Source organism: Diplotaxodon limnothrissa, linkage group LG17 (genome assembly GCF_057381915.1).
Source record: "Diplotaxodon limnothrissa isolate DT_005_m linkage group LG17, D_limnothrissa_male_GT1.1, whole genome shotgun sequence".
Taxonomy (NCBI): Eukaryota; Metazoa; Chordata; class Actinopteri; order Cichliformes; family Cichlidae; genus Diplotaxodon; species Diplotaxodon limnothrissa.
The window spans coordinates 24,863,203-24,880,038 of NC_140612.1; the positions used below are offsets into that span (position 1 = coordinate 24,863,203).

Below are 16,836 nucleotides of genomic sequence, written 5' to 3' on the forward strand. Positions count from 1 at the left end.
GCCCCTCCCTCGTGCTTTACTCTCGCGCTGCTCCGTGTGGCAAATCGAGCGCACCTCTCGGCATTTCGAACACGCCTCACAACAATTAAGAGGACCTAAGGGAAGCTCGGAAAGCTCAGCAGAAGTTATTTGGAGAGGAGAGTGACTGCCGTTGTTCCAGATCTACTGGCGTTTAGATCAACTGGCGTTGGTCGAACAGATGTGTGGCAGTCTTGCGTTTCAGGAGCTGCTACCGACAAACCAGCAAAAAAAACGCCAAATGTGTCACCTGTGACACTTGTGAGGTTGTCTCAAACACACTCCGTCAGTCTTGATGCTGTTGAACAACAAAATGTTTAAAAATGTGGCGAGTTTACCTGGTGATATCCTCATGCGCAACGCGATCGCGAAAACAGCAAACAAGTAATACCACGCCGATGTTGTTCACAGGACAGCAAGAGTAAACGATCGGGAGACCCTAGTCGTCATTATCGTTCCCCTTGCACGGTTTATTTCTCCGAATTCAGCGTTTTTGCTTCACAACTAAAGCGAGCAGTTTACTTTGTGCACTAACATGGAGTCGAGTCAACCAGCGCCACCTCTGGCCAAGTGCCACAGCCTACAGCCAGATCAACCTGTGACACACATCTGCACCACGTTTGAATTCATCAACATGGCTGGAGAGTTGGTAGTTATATACAGTCGGTATAAGTGTGGTTAATCCAATGAAGATTTGTAAGGAGATGGCAGTTACTTTGAATTCACAGCAGTTACACAGTGATTAGTAATAAACAGCCAGTGAGAGTGAGTGGATTTAAGAAAGTCAGTGACTCAGGTGTGTCGCTTGGTTTGTCATCTGTTTGTGAGACTGGAGGAGACGTAGAAATCTTTTGTTTTGAATCTTAGTTAGGAAGGTTCCTGTTTGAAAACAAGCACTTTTTGTGAGAAATGCAAGAAGTACATCTGCAGAAAGCACACAGTTACATTCTGTCCATCATGTGGACAAAATCGAAAATGTTGAGCATTGAAAAACTGAGAACGTTGGGCAAGTTCAACAGAAATGTGTTTGTAAGAACGAACAACCAAATTGTTCCTAAATTAGTTATGGAAAGTCACTGTTGTATGTCTGTGTTCTACATGTTTATCTGATGGGAAATAAAGTTGCTATTGTTTTATTGCAGTTTTTGGATAATTCTGAGTGGATTTACACAGTACGGGTCAAAATGACCCGCAACAAAATCAATGTCACTTTTTTGTTTTTCAACATAATACAAGGGTTAATTTCCAAAACTTCCATATGATCTTCAATTTGTAGCAGATCCACTATCACACAGCAGCTGGAGCAGTTTCAAATGGAGGTCAGTCCACTACTACCATAGCCTACTACTAGATTAACTTGTGACACATCTACACCTGCTGCTATGATCACAGTGAGTAGAGGCTGAGTGGCTGCACTTACCCCGGGTACATCCAAATCTACCCACAAACATGTTGAAAGATGCAATGCCAGCAATGTGGATTGTCAACACTGAAAACAATCAGTAAGCAAAGACAACAGGGATCACTTTTTTCTGTTTATTTAGCATGCACAACATTTGTAGTCGCCTTCTGCACAGGGGAAGTCCACACACACACTGTGTGGTACCACTTTCCACAGAAGGTGCATTCAGTCTGCAAGATTGAATGAGATTGTCAGGGTCATTGTCTGACTGTTTATTACTAATCGCCTGCTGTACATTCACAGTAACTGCCATCTCCTTACAAATGTTTATTAGATTAACCACACTTATACAGACTGTATATAACAACCAACTCTAAAATGTTTGTTCGCAGAGTAAAGACACAGACAGACTATGCTAACGACATGTGATGTTACAACACTAGTGAAATATTAGTGTCATTTCATTCTTTTCAAAGGTTTATTTGCATGACGCACAAACAGACACAATTGAAAGGTACAAATGTGTTGTGCATGAAACGAATTCAAACGTGGTGCAGATGTGTGTCACAAGTTGATCTGGCTGTAGGCTGTGGCACTTGGCCAGAGGTGGCGCTGGTTGACTCGACTCCATGTTAGTGCACAAAGTAAACTGCTCGCTTTAGTTGTGAAGCAAAAACGCTGAAACCGGAGAAATAAACCGTGCGAGGGGAACGATAATGACGACTAGGGTCTCCCGATCGTTTACTCTTGCTGTCCTGTGAACAACATCGGCGTGGTGTTACTTGTTTGCTGTTTTCGCAATCGCGTTGCGCATGAGGATATCACCAGGTAAACTCGCCACATTTTTAAACATTTTGTTGTTCAACAGCATCAAGACTGACGGAGTGTGTTTGAGACAACCTCACAAGTGTCACAGATGACACATTTGGCGTTTTTTTGCTGGTTTGTCGGTAGCAGCTCCTGAAACGCAAGACTGCCACACATCTGTTCGACCAACGCCAGTTGATCTAAACGCCAGTAGATCTGGAACACCGTTGGTTGAAAAGAGAGGTAAAAAACTTCAGTGGTGTGGAAACATTATGGATTCACTGAGTCAGACGTGGATCAAGTAGACATAGTGTGTAAACTTTGCTACGGTGTCGTAGCTGCACCACAGAGCAACACTGCAAAGTTCACTAAACATAGATGTTTACATTTTTCATTTATTTCTTATATTGCAAACATTTGCACTGTTATCAGTATCGGCACACTGTTTTATATTATTTTTAAAAGTCATTATTCAATACATTGTTATTGTTAACCCTTTAAAGCCGGTCAGAGCAGCACGCTCTGTTTTGTGTAACTATTTTTAAATCCCTGTAGAACCTGAACCGTGTAAGCTAGCGCAATAATTTGTTTTGCATATGAAACCAGAGGAGTTGTACTTACATCTTATGCCATCAGCTTGTCCTAGGTCACGGTTTCCTTCCACATAAAGTTTTGCAAAAATTGCATAAAAAGCACTTGCAGCAACAAAAACATAATACTCCAGAAACACGCTTTGCCGATCCGATCATGAACTTCCCACATTGAACAAGACGTCAACGCGAACTATTGCATGCAAGTCATTTCCTGCCCGAAACTGGAAGTGACATCGTTTTCGCGGAAAATGTAGTTTTTTACTTGTAGGCCTTAAAAGCCTATACTGGTGTTTTTATAAGTCATGTTTGACTTTTCTGAATAGTTTCTGGGATGCTTAGAACTCGAATTGCACTGCTGGAAATAGTTTATTTTGATGCTGTTTTCTTTGCAAATTTGCATCATAGGATTGTTTTTTGTTTTTCCTGCAGTATATAGAAATTGCTGTATCTCCAAAATAAAACTATGAAGACACTCAAAATAAATTTCCTGTTGTTGTAAACTATTTTTTGCAACTTTTTTGTATTTAAAGTTTTGAGGGATAAGCCTCTTAAATTTCTCCAAGTAGAAATATATGTTAAAAAAAACAAAAAGATTTTCAATTTTTTTGTAGTTTATTGCACTTTTTTGCAATTAATGTAGTTACTATGGACTAAAGCATACATATTATTAAAATATGGGCTATAACAGTTGTATTGATGTATAGCAACTTGAAATGCTCCCAAAAATGGCACTACAGCATGTAAAAATATAAAGTAAGCTCTGGCGGACTTGGTTCTATGGTAGGTGTTAAAGGGTTAAATAAATATCGTCAAATAATCTAGATCTCAATTTCAGTGAAAATAATCGTGATTATCATTTTTGCCATAATCGAGCAGCCCTAGCGGTATGCAGTATTTGACACTGTGGGATGGGAATCCACTGGGCCAGTAATATTAAACATTCCCTCAACCAACCAAATCGAGTAAGATCTGAATTTTAGATATGCCAGCTTTAAGCCCTGGACTGAAATTTGTACTTCACTCACTCACAAGCCCACCTGAATACATAATACAGCCTGTAAGAAGCAAACGCCTGAAAGATAAACTTCACTAGAAAATGTTTTAGAAACCTTCAACAGTCAAATAACACTCTGTCCCTTACAAGTAAAAAAAAAAAAGTAAATAAATCAAACTTGTACTTCTGGCATCTTTCCTTTGTGACTTTGACCACTGATCCTCGAGAGGCAGCTGTCCAACAGCATCTAACTGATTAAATCTGCTTGCTTTACAGCTGAAAAGCCCGTGTAACGCCGCCACGCGGGATCCGTCCGTGAACCCCCTCATGGCCAGTGTGCCCTTGTCCTTCACAAAAAAACATGACAGCCAACCCGTAAGCAGCAGCTTAGGCATCTTCTTAGCAGCAGCTCTGAATTATTTACCCAGCAAAGCTTTAGAGATGCTTCTAAAATGCTCTGCAGAATTTTGGCTCCGTCTTTTGCACCCTGACATGTTACGTAACTCTGTTTACTAGTGCGGAGCTTTCTGGTCTGTGGCGCTGCACTGCAAGAAGACACGGGCTTCTCTTGTGTTGAAATCTGGGTCGAAAGGTGGGGAATGACAAAGAGAATAAACCCCGATCTGCAGCAGTTAGTGATCAAAGCAGCAGACTGGGTGTTCATGATGGGGTTTTGTTTTTTTTGGTGCTTAAATATTAAATGAAAAAATTAAAATCAGATGAATCAAATGCATTTAAGACAAACAAAAATTAAATTTTTGTTTACTGTATCATTCATAGGCCTCGGTGTGCTCCGGCATTCGTTTTTTCAAAGAGCACTGTAGAAGTAACAGCAGCCAGCATCCATCAAGTTAAATCATATTCAAGCTAAATTAAATTGAGGGGCCGGTTAAATCTTTTGACTAGAACTGTGCCTCAGACGAACTGACCTGAGTCAGACACACTCCATTAGCTAATTATATCCCTTTAAATGACAAATATATAAGTCAGAAGGCAGCCACTGTATGAATACCAACTGGATTTTACCACATGGTCACAGGCAGAGGCGATAACGCCCTAAAGCAGGAGGCAAAGGGAAGGAAAAGGAGATGAAAGGCTCCCCTGCTGTACCAATGAAATCAAGACCAAGCTGCTTTTTTGAATTTGATTAGGCTGGAAGAGTTCAGAATAAATGAGAATAATGAGCAGTGGTGAGAAGAGGGAGTGAGCCAAGCTAAACTCAATCCTCTAATGCCGCCCCACATCGGGGGAAATGCTAACCATGTTTCCGAAATGATGATTTCAAAATGATAACTCTATTTCTGTTCTCCTAGGATTGAATGATAAATCACTTTTACTGTTCAGTGAAGCAGGATAACTTCAACAATTTGCCTTGACAGCCAAGGTTGCTAATAATAAGAGCACCTCAATGGGATACGGGTTCCAACACAACTCTATGTGCTACTGTACTGGAGCTTCTTTATCTCTCACAGCGGCCACAACAAATGTCTTGAGAGTGTTTTATCCACCACAGAAAAGCAAAGCCAATGCATAAGCACTGTATGTAACTCTATGTGGTTACATATTACCCTCTCCACTGCGAGATTCCTTAATGGTGAAAACCACATAGCTATAGGAGCAACGTTTCATTTACTATTTATACATGGCCAGGGGTCTATAATTGACACAGCAGATTCAGTTATGGAGGCCTGTTGCTAGTGCTTCACAATGCCATTAAAAAGAGAAAACACACACACACACACACACACACACACACACACACACACACACACACACACACACACACACACTGGGCCCTGTCTTCTTGCCTGAAAATCAATCTCAGCATGCCATGTTGAAGGCTGTCTCAAATTCCCAAAATACATCTGGAAGATAGAGGAGTGAGGAGAGGTGAGGCATGCCACAGGAACTGTAAGAAAGGCTTTTACCTCAGCTGCATGAAAGAAGCGCACAACACATGCATCACAGTCGTAAGACAGTTTAAAGTGCTTAATTTAAGGAGAACTGGGTGGCCATGGTTACTTAACCTCTGTTTTGGTTGTCACCTTACAGTAAGAGTGAAGGAGAAGGTTTCCAAGATGCTAGTGAGGCCTGCTATGGTGCATGGTTTCGATATGTTGGTCAAAGGATGCTGAAGATGGAGGAAAGAGGAAGACCCCAGAGAAGACTCATGGATTTAGTGAGGGAGGATGTGCAGAGGGGTTGGTGTGACAGAAAAGGATAGGGTGAGATGGAAGCAGCTGAAAGAAGAACATTGGATGTGGTCCTGATACGCGGGATGAGAACATTTCAGGTGTCCTGGTGTGACAGGACCACCTTCAAGCTGACAACCCCACTAGTGGTTAAATACCTGGGACTCCCCAGACTCTGAACTGCAAGTCTAGTTGCTTTTGATTTTAGCTACAAGACTGAGAAATGACACCAACAGCTGCAATATAGAACTAGAACGATGATGGACTGCATGGTCGGGGCGATCGTGGCTCAAGAGTTGGGAGTTTGCCTTGTAATCGGAAGGTTGCCGGTTCGAGCCCTGGCTTGGACAGTCTTGGTCGTTGTGTCCTTGGGCAAGACACTTCACCCGTTGCCTACTGGTGGTGGTCAGAGGCCCTGGTGGCGCCAGTGTCCGGCAGCCTCGCCTCTGTCAGTGCGCCCCAGGGTGGCTGTGGCTACAATGTAGCTTGCAATCACCAGTGTGTGGATGACTGGATATGTAAAGCACTTTGAGGTCCTTAGGGACTAGTAAAGCGCTATACAAATACAGACCATTTACCATGGTCGAACTTTCTGACCTTTAACATTGTGCCTTTTATCTTATTTTTATTATTGCGCTACGTTCTGAGTTTATTTAAAAGCAGCCTTAAATATTAAAGTTGTCCTGAATGCTGTTATGCTTGCATGTCAACTCAGATCATAAAATACAGCAGCCGGCTATAAAGAAAACAATGGAGGCTTTAAAATGAAAGCTCAGGGGTAAAAATGTCTCATTTTGTTAAATGAGACGCCTCCTCTGCACGCTTCCTTGGAAGAGACGAAGATGTAAGGAGATGAGGTGAGGAAAGGACAAAGAGTGTGGACAAAGTGAGAAATGAGAGGAGGAGATTGCCCCTGCACGATAATCAAGAACCAAAAACATGATTACAATAATGATAACATTGCTGGCACAAACCCGTCCACGAACCGAGACATCACCCCGCTGGGTTCATAAAATACTAAAACATCATCTTTCCCCACCATCTTTCTGATGAGGGAGAACACCTGAGCTGCCAATGTGAGCCTAAAAATGTTAATTATTGGCTTTTATTTTAACTTTTACGAGCCATTTTCATGTGGTTCAATAAGCTACCCACCGCTGAATGAACGAAGGCGATAAGGAGACTATAAGTTTGCCCGTTTTTACTGCTTGGTCCAGACCTCTCGAGATAGTGTAACTGATTTGTCTTTTGTGCCTTTTGCCAAAAGACAAATAAATTCTTTAAACCTCTTCAGTCCATCACAGGAAATCACTGTTGGTGGGTGGAGGGTGATCAGTGTGCACTTGTTGGTTTATTTATGGTGGCACAACTTGCTATAGCATCGCTCCAGCAAATAAAAGTTTGATTTATCACCTCCTACGCCGGCTGTATACGTCAGTGTATAGAGAGCAGACCTTTTCTGCCTCTACATATCTAACTGCACTCCAAGCCAGTGTCTAGTACAACTTGACAGAAATGCACTACACTGTGTATGAACAGTGTTTACATATGCATGAGTACAGAGAGAGAGCAATGGGAGAATTCACCAAAGGGACTGACTAAACTTCACTAATTTAAAAAAAAGAAAGAAAAGCTTTCTATCCTTAGTCAGGAAGTATGTGGGCGGTTTGAACTCTAATGATATTTACTGTACAGTAGCTTTATTCCATTCACAAGAACTGCACACATTCTATTGGTTACAGACATCAAATCTTAACCTCTTCGCGTAACTCCATCCTCATCATCCGCATCTGTTCTTTCAGCCCACTGAATTGAGGTCATCACTTCTGCACATATTGTTTTAAGATTGCCTCTTTTGCCTGTCAGTAGGTCTCAATGACCTTGCTCGTTAGCTGGGTCACTAACGAGATCAGGGTCTGTCTGCAGACTTTTCTTTGGGTGCTTAAACTTCACCAAAACTGAAGTATTTGCTTGTTTTAAAATGAAAAGCAACCAACTTGGTTTGATTCAATTAAACATCACAATTTAGGGTATAATGCCCCTTTAATGAAACAAGTCACATATTCCAAAATAGACTACTTTCGATTTGACATTAATTTCCTCACATGACCACTAGTGATCTCTTACATGCTCTGTAGAAGAATGGATGATAACTACCTACTGAGCTGACAAGAAGGCAAAAGGAGTGTGCCTTATGGAGATATGGGCTGATTAGAGCCATTCAATGGGCCTCAGCTGATAAGTTGTCTGAGCAGCATTTTTCAAGCCTCCTGATAAGTTATCTACTTTTGTTAAGAACATTCTTGGCACCTAATTTTGAAGTATTTAAACAGGAGAGAAAAAAGTTGTGAAAAGCCAGAAAGCAATCAGAAAAGAGTCAAAACTGAGCACAAACTAATGGATTAAAATATTTTGCAACCTGTTTGAGGGCCATTTGAAACCTTAGCCAATGTTCTTCAATAAACAAAACATTGTTTAAATACCACTGAAATGTGAGGCACACCAAACACACAAAAGATTTGCGCACTTCAGCATTCCTCTGATCGAGGGGTTAGACGCTGGTTTTCTACATCAAAGTACTACAGAACGCCTCTGGTTTGTCTTATTTTTCTCCCTCCCTTCACATCACAGACACCTGCCATCTGTGGGCACCTGTATAACATCTTAGAGGCAACAGTGTTATATATTAACCGTGATGGCTCTAAGTCATCATTTGTAATAATCAAAACCATGAACCCTAACAGGTGTTGGCAAAATAATCAGACAGTGAATTTGAACGGCCCGAATCTTAAAGGATCATTTACTCAAGGAGAATGCTGCAATGGGTCCAGGCTATGGTCGATTTTCCCATGATGCACTGAGTGTTGCTTCTTCATTCACGTCTTAACTCCCCACTCTGCATTAATCATCCATTATTATTATTAAACTCTGACTCTCTTCCACAGCATGTCTGTTGTTCTGCCTTCCCCCTCTCAACCCCAGCCGGTCCTGGCAGATAGCTGCCCCCTCCCTGAGCCTGGTTCTGCTGGAGGTTTCTTCCTGTCAAACGGGAGTTTTTCTTTTCCACTGTCGCCAAAGTGCTTGCTCATAGAGGATTTTTGACTGTTGGGGTTTTCTCTGCATTATTGTTGGGTCTTCATCATTAATATGCAAATTCTTATGACCATTGATCAACAACCCACTGATCAAAGTGTATTGATCAAAGTCCACTGATCAATGGCCATGAGTACCATTCACAGAGAGTTGAGTAATGGCTGCAATCACAGCATTGTAAGATGGCGAAAGATGTACCTTTAGGCCCCCTCCTCGATTCAGAGATGGTCTTTCCCTTTTCACATAAATGGCCTCCTTGACTCTGCGTTCAAACCAGCATTCCTCCCTGTCCAGGATGTGTACATCCTCATCATTGAAAGAGTGTCCACTGGCCTGTAGGTGTAAATAGACTGTGGAGTTCTGGCCTGACGAGGTAGCTCTTCTGTGTTGTGAAACGTTTCTCCCACTGAAAACGTTGTGTCCAGATTTATTTTAAAAAGTTAGAATACGTGAAGTTTTGTGTGTTTGTCTAATGTTACCCAAAATATACCTGACTGTCCATGAAACTGTCCACATGCTAACAGTTTCTGCTTTTTGCATCCTACAACCTGCAACTCGAGTCAAGTGGTTTGGGCAGCCAATGTCTGTGCAGACACACCAGGTGTGTGCTGAATAAACTTGCTGCCGCCTCAGCTGGTTAATAATTTCAGCCATCCCTACTGCAGAAACAAAATAGATTAATTAATGGTGAGCAGAATCAATTAAATCTAGACAGCAAATTGATACGTTGATCATTTCAAGATCTAAACATTAGTAGAAATGAAAAATCGTCATTTTGGGAAATATAAAAGTTCATGCTGCATCTCTGCTTTAACGCTTCACCTCTTGGAACCCTACTACGACTAACCCTCACCTGAGTAGTTTCTATCATGTTTCAGGGCTCCTAATAGATCAAAATGATTGGTTGTGCATCATAAATTTGTGAGGTTGATCTCTGGCTATCCAGCTACTGTCCCAAAACAGCTGGATTGTGGAGAAGATTGCCCAGGCCTACACCTGCCTAAACATCCAAACAACCAACTGCAATTTCAGGGAAATTTCAGGTGAGAATCAAATGGTCACAAATAGAAACGGATATGAACTTCTCCAGTGAGGAGAAAAACAAACACTACAGGAAAGTTCAAGGAGACTCTTCCTTTTCATCTATTTGAGGAGCAAACACTGGCAGAGCGGTAATAACGCTCTGATGGAAAGCCTCTTCCTGTGATGAATTGGCCTGCTGCGTTTATCGTGCTAATTTCAGCTGTCTGACACTGGCTCGCCTGTTGCAAGGCATGAAGCCCATCAGCTGGAGCCGGGAGCCAGGATTTACTTTCAGACCCATCTGCTAGCAGCAGGTAAGCTGCGAAATTTACCATCCAAACACATTTTTTTTACCGTCCATTAAACCTCCTCACAGAGCAACAGCAAAATCCTCAGTATGTTTCAGCTGAAAAGTTTTTTTATTGCAGAATTACATCACTGCCTTCAAACTTTTAGACTTCTTACATCTCCCCCCCTCTCTCTGGTTTTGTTCTTTATTTCTCTGCATCCTCACACCACGGCTTCATATTATTGCTGCGACATAACCTCAGCTGGTCAGAGCATAGAAAACAATGATTTCAGCCTGGCAGCTTTTCCAGAAATAAATTACCACACAACTAGCCGATGACCCCATTTTATTTTCTTGCCAAAGCCAATTTTTGACTGCATTTGGAGATCACTGGGCAATAATTTCAAATAGTGGCCAGACGCAGCGTTGCTGCAGGGTCAAAGCTAGAAAATCCCTCCTGGAAGCCACATTAAAGCAAATACATGAAACACTCTAACAGCAGCATCCAAAACAGCTAAAGGCAGTTTTAACTGGGGACATGTAACTGACAAAGCTGGAAAATGAATGTTTGAAACAGATGCTGCAACATCATAATCAACATATTGTGCTGCATAGGATTTAGCTGAGCAAATCTCTTTACAAGTCTTTGATTTCTGAATATGCATATTCTTAAAAATTGATTTTTTTGGCAACAATTATGAAAATTAAAAGAGATATGAGAGAGGTGAAGTTTAGTTTAGTTATCCTTATTTTAAAAACACTCATTTTAAAATGTTAAATCTGTGCAAGTGATCTTAAAAATGCATTTCATAAATGCATAAAGCTGAGAAAATAAAATCACTTGAGGATCACTAGAAAAAAATATTATATCTTGATTGAGGATTTAATACAGTAATCTGACAACATTTGAAATTAATTGGGAGTTTATTTATTTGTTTGTTTGTTTTTTACATAACCTGTGAGTGTTTTCCTCACTGCTTAAGAAATTAAGTAATTAAAATAACAGTAATTTTAATCAGCTGGCTACTGTGAAAATGTATCGTAATTAAAATCACAGATAGCAAACAAAAGTTTTGATGTTTTTTAAATGTGGGCTGGAGGCTAAACTTAAAACTTATTCAGTAAAAAACATTTCACAAAATTTGTTGCGACAAATTAGAGAGTTGCATCAACAACTCCAATCCGGTCGTTAAGTGATGACATGACGAATTCTACTTCCGGGCCTAAAGTAATCTGCGTTTAATATGGCTTTTGTGTTGTTAACATGTTTAATGTTTTGTATTTTCTTCTATTTAATCTCAAAAAGCTCCTAAAACAGTCAGTGATCACTGTTGACCTCCCTCGGCTTTTATTACCGCTAATCATTTATTTAAGCTCAGTTTTTAAAACCTTAGGATGTAACTACAGCCCAGTCCATGCAGCAGTATATGAATGACTAACCTTGTATTGTGGATGGATTATCTCAGTTGTTCTCCTGGCTGATGTTTGGTCCTTTTACAGCATCCTGCCATGCGATTACATTTGTTCCTGACCACCGAGAACACTCACGTTAACTTTTATCGAGTGGAAAAAAGTTAGCTTGTTTATATTATGCTAACATAGCTGTGTTGCTAGCGGTCACGTAGTACATCATTATATACCAGCTAGACCAACTTCAGTCACCCTACAAACGTCACTGCTGTTTAGTTTCCTGTCTTTATTTATGCTGGAAGTGATAACAGAGCTGTACGTTTTAATTTGTTTCCACAACCCCGCAGTCAGGACATGCTATATTGTATTTAGATAGAAGCTAGCGAGCTAACTTCCTGCTAACTTCTAACTCTGTTAAATGTCATAAATTCCGTTTTCATGGATGCCTGGATGTTAAACTCAATTGTTACACCTGGTAGAGCAGAACGCTGATCATTTTATTAAAGATGAAAGACTTTAGACAGTTTTTCAACTCTCAGTGATCCTGCAACGGAGTTTAGGCCCAGACACGACTAGTGACGTCAGACTTAACGACCGGATAGGTGGACACTGGCAGCTGGTATAGGATGTTTGCTGATTAACGTCTACGTGCTGTAACTGTGTGCTGTCAGCGGGGGGCAGTGTCAAAAATGTGGATCTGTGAGCTACTTTTGTTGGTGTTTGTGCTGCTGTTGGTCTTCAGCATGACTTCCGCTGTAGAGAAAACCAAAGTCAATGTCTTTATAGTGAACTGTGACAGATGTCCACTGTCTGAGCTTCTATGCATAGTTTAATCACTGTGCCATTAAGCTTTGTAGGGTCTTTACAGGAATACATGCAAGCACATCCACATAGCACACACACAGTCCTCAACTCTGCATGGTGAGACTTGGACAAACACAGCACCTTAACATCACCCTCTCTCTATATCTAGATTATAACCTGCACATAAAGATATAAAGGCTCAAATTATTTGAGGCAAAGAGGTTTTCTTACATTTCTTCGATTCAGCTTCACAGAAAGTATTCAACCTATGTCAGGTTTTGAGAGCAGGGCTCCATGGTGTAAATGAGCTTGATTACATGTAGTGTGTTCGACAGTACTTTGATGAGCACTGATGAGCGTCTACATCACTAAACTGCTTCACCGAAGAGGACCTCGCCCTCTCCTAACATACTCCCGCTCCAATTTGTTGGACTTTTTAAAAAGTAGTCTTTGTTCTGCTCTGGAGATCTGCTGTAAGCTAAATGGCCACCCAACACCTGCAGCAGGTGAAGAGCTGGATCATGCTGCATTACACTGAGCTCACCAGAGCTGCAGAGCAGAACAAGGAAAACAGTCTCCAGCAGCAATCCAGGATCATGGAGTTTATCCGTGGGATAGGAGAGTCACACTAGGCTTGTTTATTTATTAGTCAAAGGTACCGGGGAATAAGAAAGTCAATTTTTAAAGGGTTAAATTCCTTTGATGCAGCCATTAAGAAACTTCTAAACAAGTGCTGCTAAAGTGTCAACAAGCTTAAAAGAGGAGACTTACAAACGTTGCAGCTTAAGCTCTGCTTTGTCAAAGACAAACACTTTAAAGAAATGGCAGAAAGCAGAAGATTAAAGGAAAAAATGTTGTGCCTAGCAATACATGTGCAGTCAGCAATATTTTCACGGTAAAGAAGAAGAATGGAAGAATACTCGGTAGTATCGATGTGCCAAGAAAAAAAGAAAAAGATGTCTTCTCCAGAATACCAAAAGCAGCCGGAGAAACCATACTATTAATGCAGAAAGAGAGAGGTTTGCATTAAGGCTGACCTCCACAGCACCTCCCAGCACTTAATGGTTTGTAAGTCTGAAGTAAAATGCACATCCAGCTGTTCCCAACTAACGTGAACTACCATCATTTTCTAACAGTATGCACTCCTGATTGCAGGGCAGCTTAGAATCTCTGTGATTTAGAGCGCAGAGGTGCTCCGACTCTCTTTTTTTAAATATAAGTGCAGACATCGAACGCCCCTTAAAGTTCAGTTACATTAGACAAATTCAACAAAGTTATTCCGTTATTCATCTGAAAAATATAGGCTATAGTTAAAACCTGATCCAAAAACAATGTGCGACAGCAGTAGCGTTATAAAAGAGTCTGTGACGAATGTGAAATAAAGATATAAAAAGTACTAGAGATGGCACGATACCACTTTTTTATGTCCGATACCAATACCGATATCATAAATTTGGATATCTGCCGATACCGATATGAATCCGATATAATGTTTTTTAATCAACAAAACTGTTTTTTTTTAAATATCTTGCTGCATTTTGTATAAGTTCATACTCAAGTTTAAAACAACAACTACACTAAAGCTATTCTGTTATACCTGTATGCAAAAAAAAAAAATTTCATAGTTCAGCAATACTGATCAATCTAATAAACTTAAACCTACACCATCCTCCCTATTCTGGTATTTTAAAGAGTACTTAGCGTAAATATTAAGCAACCTAACTAATAGGGTTCCAACTCCCAGCAACAACAAAAATAAATAAATAAAAAATAGGGAACCACCCCTCACACTCCACCTCATGATGCTTAATCAACGTAATCAACCTTAATTTGATGCAGTGTGAAAAAAAATGCACAGAAATCAATTATTTTTCAAGAAATATTAAATAGATTCAACATCTTTCTTCAACAAAATTGCAGACTGCACAGATGGTACCTTCCCAAAGGAAAAAGTACTATAGCTTACTAGGGTATATATATTAGACTTAATAGTCACTATATACAGTAATGGACTTCTATTCATTTTACATCAAATTAAAACTTTGGGTGTAAGATTCGGATAATTATTTATTAAAAGCTAGACATTTTAAATGAGAATAAGAAAGAAAAGTATGTCTTTGTGCCCCCTTTTCCCTGTTCATGCCCTATCGGCCCCCCTGGCTAAACTTTGCTAGATCCGCCCCTGCACAGTTACCAGCCGTCAGCTACGTAGAAAAAGATCCTCGAGTAGAAAGTAATAATAAATAAATTCTAACAACAGCTTATCAAGCTTAAACGTGCTGCTGTTGTTCAGCCGCTGGTTTCCTCTTTCTGGTGCAAAGTGGGCCAAAAACAAACCAGAGAGACGGACTCGCGACAGAAAAGCCGATCAGCTGATCGTTAAGCAGTTTCATGATTGAAGTAGCAGCCAGAAGAAGCAGTCGCTCCATATATCGTTTGGTAAGCTTAACGCAGGAATGCTTTACAAACATTCAGAGATGGACTTACACACTTGCTTTACTTCTCTCGGGGATAACTTTGTCGGAGATGAAATGCCGGGTTGCTAGCGAAGCTCCAAATGCTATCCAGACCACCGACAGGTCCCGCATGCCACAGCCGCTCTATCACCTGATGCATACTGCTCCGACATGCTAACGTTCTGAGGTGAGTTACGGCGTGTTGCAAGTTTTGTGAGGTGCTTTCGTGATATTTAATGGATCGGATTAAATTTTTTATTTTTCTCCAATATCCGATCCAGTAATTTAGGTCAGTATCGGACCGATACCGATACGTAATATCGGATCGGTCCATCTCTAAAAAGTACAGTAAAGTTTGAAACACTGCAGCTCCTTTAATAACGATTCAGAGCAGGAACCCGAGTGGCAGTGCTTCACTGAAGCGAAGATTTGAAATAACAAACCTCCTGAGTATAACGGTTAAAAAAAACAAAACAATGGAGAACAAGCAGCAGAAACAACCTAGTAATGAGACGTCTCACTTTCTAAATAGTTAGTAGAACAAAACATAGTAAAAAAGGAATAATCAGCTACAGCTTAATAATGAGATGTCACACACTGAGAAAACAACAAGAGGAAAAGAGTTCCTCTACCTCGTCTAATCTGTTACACAAAATACCAACAAAATAATGTGTTTGCTTTTTATGCTGCCAACTTGAGAGCAATGAAATGAAGCCAGCATGTCCACTGGCTGTAATACAGTTGGAAAATGTACAGATTCCAATTTCACAACTTGTTAGGCTGCAGTAAATTGTTTTCATGCTTGGTAATCAGGCTGAAACGTCACAATGCAAGGAGAGCGGGAGAACACACTACGAAGTTAGTGAAACACAAAGAGCTTACCTGTAGCAGACGGCGGGGAGATCAGGTCCAGTAGCATGGAAAGAAAGAGAGAGATAATTATGTTAGCAAGGATTACACTCTTAAAAGCCAGCTGAGAATACACACAGACAAACAGCAGATGATCAATGAAACTCATATGACGGGCCTGAATCTTCTGGTATCAATAAGAAACTTAAAAATATGTCTTCTTGCATAACACACTAGCTTGGGTGTTAATTTATTTGCTCTGGGTCTGTACCAACCGGATGGCACACATGTGACCTGCTGGTAATTATCTGTTGCATTAACGTCTGATGGATGACTCGGTTTTCTTTTCAAGGCCCCTTGAGCAAACTATTACCGTTTATAACGTGAACAAAGAAACGCCCGGACCGTGCTGATGAATTGTTCCACTTTTCTAATTTCAGCTGTAATGATTTCTAAAAATGCTTGGAGGATAATTCCAAGAGTTTCCTACTGCAGTCCATTTTTAGTGTTGTACACTTTGGGATTTTTCTGCTGTGATGTCATGAAGTGCGCATGGATCTATGGATCTGCACTGGATTCCCCAAGACATTTTTAGCCAGGAATGTAAAAACAATCAACTTTTAATCAGTTCAGTTATTTTGATTTGTGTTTAAGCTGTCATGAATAAATTAGATGTTTTTAATTGTCCAATTTATGGCTGAAAATGACTTAACAACAGCGGCCACTCTGGCCATGGGTGGTAATTACAACATAATACAAACATTTTTTTATTTTATTTTATTTTTTTTTTATTTTTTTACCTTGGAACTGTTAGGATGCCTGGGTCGTCGACCCAGGGTTTTTGAGTTTATTATTATTTATAATTTCTAGTCTTTGGTTTCTTTGTTAGAGTTCTGTCTTTTGGTT

General features: G+C 40.4%; 2 protein-coding genes across 2 annotated transcripts in view; one reads left to right on the plus strand and one right to left on the minus strand.

Moving 5' to 3' along the window:
- LOC146615055 (ankyrin repeat- and BTB/POZ domain-containing protein 3-A) overlaps window positions 1-16,836 on the minus strand; it is a 289,414-nt gene that overhangs the window by 194,600 nt on the left and 77,978 nt on the right. The gene's annotated exons all lie outside the window — the stretch shown is intronic.
- Window positions 1-16,836, plus strand: part of LOC146615056 (uncharacterized) — a 55,691-nt gene that overhangs the window by 36,034 nt on the left and 2,821 nt on the right. The window lies entirely within an intron of this gene.